Source organism: Oratosquilla oratoria, chromosome 7, assembly GCF_046742065.1.
Source record: "Oratosquilla oratoria isolate Oo_2021 chromosome 7, ASM4674206v1, whole genome shotgun sequence".
Taxonomy (NCBI): Eukaryota; Metazoa; Arthropoda; class Malacostraca; order Stomatopoda; family Squillidae; genus Oratosquilla; species Oratosquilla oratoria.
The window spans coordinates 15,960,646-15,963,145 of record NC_134783.1 but is presented as its reverse complement, the minus strand read 5'-3'; positions in this window follow the sequence as shown (position 1 = coordinate 15,963,145).

Sequence of the window (2,500 nt, the reverse complement as noted above, 5' to 3'; positions counted from 1 at the left end):
TGTGTGTCGATCCACACACACACACACACACACACACACACATACACATACACACACACACACATACACATACACACACACACACACACACACACACACACACACACACACACACACACACACACACACACACACACACAGATATATATATATATATATATATATATATATATGTATATATAACTTCTTTTCATGTTTTTAACGTATTTACCAATAAAACAGGTGCCTTGCAGTATGTGTGTGTGTGTGTGTGTGTGTGTGTGTGTGTGTGTGTGTGTGTGTGTGTGTGTGTGTGTGTGTGTGTGTGTGTGTGTGTGTGTGTGTGTGTGTGTGTGTGTGCGCCCGCGTGTATGTGTATATAATGTTGAGTAAGACTGTAATAATTGTAAAGTATCTAGCAGTATGATTACAATACATGCAATCAAAACCAACTTTTATCATCATCTTTCATCTACACAAAATAAAACTTGATAAACCACTTTACATATTCCTTTATACAGCAATTAGCCACCTTACAATAACCGCGATTTCTTTATAAATAAAAATGCTCATATTCAATATTCGCGAATTGAATATTCGCGAAAGGTGGGAGAACCTTTGTTGGTGACTGCCATGACCAAGGTAAGTTCCCAGGGTTGATCCTGGTCCACAGATCTAAGACCTGCTATCTGATCTGGTGGGTTACCGCAGGTAATCCTTGGTAACACTCCATAGAGTATTAGTACAAAGGGTTACCAATCAGGTAAAGGCTGACCATAGAGATTTATGAATATGTTCTCTGTAGGATTGTGATAGTGATAGTCGGCTGGCTGATAAAGAGAATAGTAAGAAGACTGAGATGATGAGTCTTAGTAATGTTAATTAATAACAAAAGTAATAATGATGCTAACCTTGATAATCGATAATTAATTGTAAATTGATCATTATAAACCTCATACTAGAATCTGAAAATTAGGCAAACAGTACAAAACAAAGATTGACGTGCGATTTCTTTGAAAATAGAATGGATATTTGTTAAAAAAAATGTAGTAATATGATATCAAAAAGTGTATTTGTATAGTTATAGTACAATTTGGGTCAGGTTTACATATCTCCATCTACCCTCTACCATCTACTAGATCCTGTTCTTAGGATGCATGCTCGACCCTATTACTGCCATACCACCCCTGCATACCACTCCTGTATACCGCCATTACTACCACCCTGTCCCTTACCTCCTTCATTATAATATGCACTTCCATTTTTTTTTTTTTTTTTCGTATGCGTCTTCTTTCCTTTCGCTCCCTCTCACTTTCTTTTTTTGCCTCCTGGTTTCTTTATCTTCGTGTCTTCCTCCGGCCGAAGCCACCACAGGTGCTGGCTTCCCTCCTCGTGGGACGGGGGATGCGGACGGGAAGGGGGTGACGAAAACTTTCGATATTTCTCAGACTTTCGTACTTTCCCAATTTATTTCGTTCAGGTCGAATGACGAGAGAATACATTGTCGATATTTTTCCACCTTTACAGGATCGGACACTAGTTCGCATATTCTACAGAGTCTTATGAGAGTATATAACTTTATTTACACACACCTCTACACGAAACACATATACGAGGTTAAAAGACCTTTGTATTTTGGGAAAGATCCTCACTACCCTGAGAGCGCTTTCCTTCTTGAACGAAAAGATATGGATCCCTGTGTATATACATATAAAAAATTGACCAAAGAATGAAGGACGAAAAAAAAAATCCCGTAGCAGTCACACTTTAGCCAGGACATTACTTAGAGACGGACTGATAAAAAGCATTGGGGGGGTTAGAAGGGGGGAGGAAAGGAGGAGGGGAAGGGTTGGTGAGGGGTGGGGAAGGAGGGGGGAAAGGGGGGTAAGGGGGAGGGGTGGCTTGGTCATGTGAATAGGTTGAATATAATAAAGAATGTTTGAATATGCGTTGTGAAAAAAAGCTTTGGATGGTGAGAGACCAACGCGTTACCTTCAGGCTGTTTCAGGGTTGTAAGTTGTGAGTTATGAGTTGTGAATTGTGAGTTATGAGTTATGAGTTATGAGTTATGAGTTATGAGTTATGAGTTGTGAGTTATGAGTTGTGAGTTATGAGTTATGAGTTGTGAGTTATGAGTTGTGAGTTATGAGTTATGAGTTGTGAGTTATGAGTTGTGAGTTATGAGTTGTGAGTTATGAGTTGCGAGTTATGAGTTGTGAGTTATGAACTGTAAATTGTGAGTTGTAAGTTGTGAGCTGTAAGTTGTAAGCTATGAGTTGTGAGTTATGAGTTATGAGTTGAGTTGTGAACTGTAAATTGTGAGTTGTAAGTTGTAGGTTGTAAGTTGTAAGTTATGAGTTGTGAGTTGCGAATTATGAATTGAGTTGTGAGCTGTGAGTTGTGAGATGTGAGTTGTAAGTTGTGAGTTGTGTGTTGTGAATTGTAGATTGAGGTTGTGAGTTATGAGATGTGAGTTGTGGGTTGTATTGTGGGGGTGTGGATTAGGGGTTGTAGATTATAG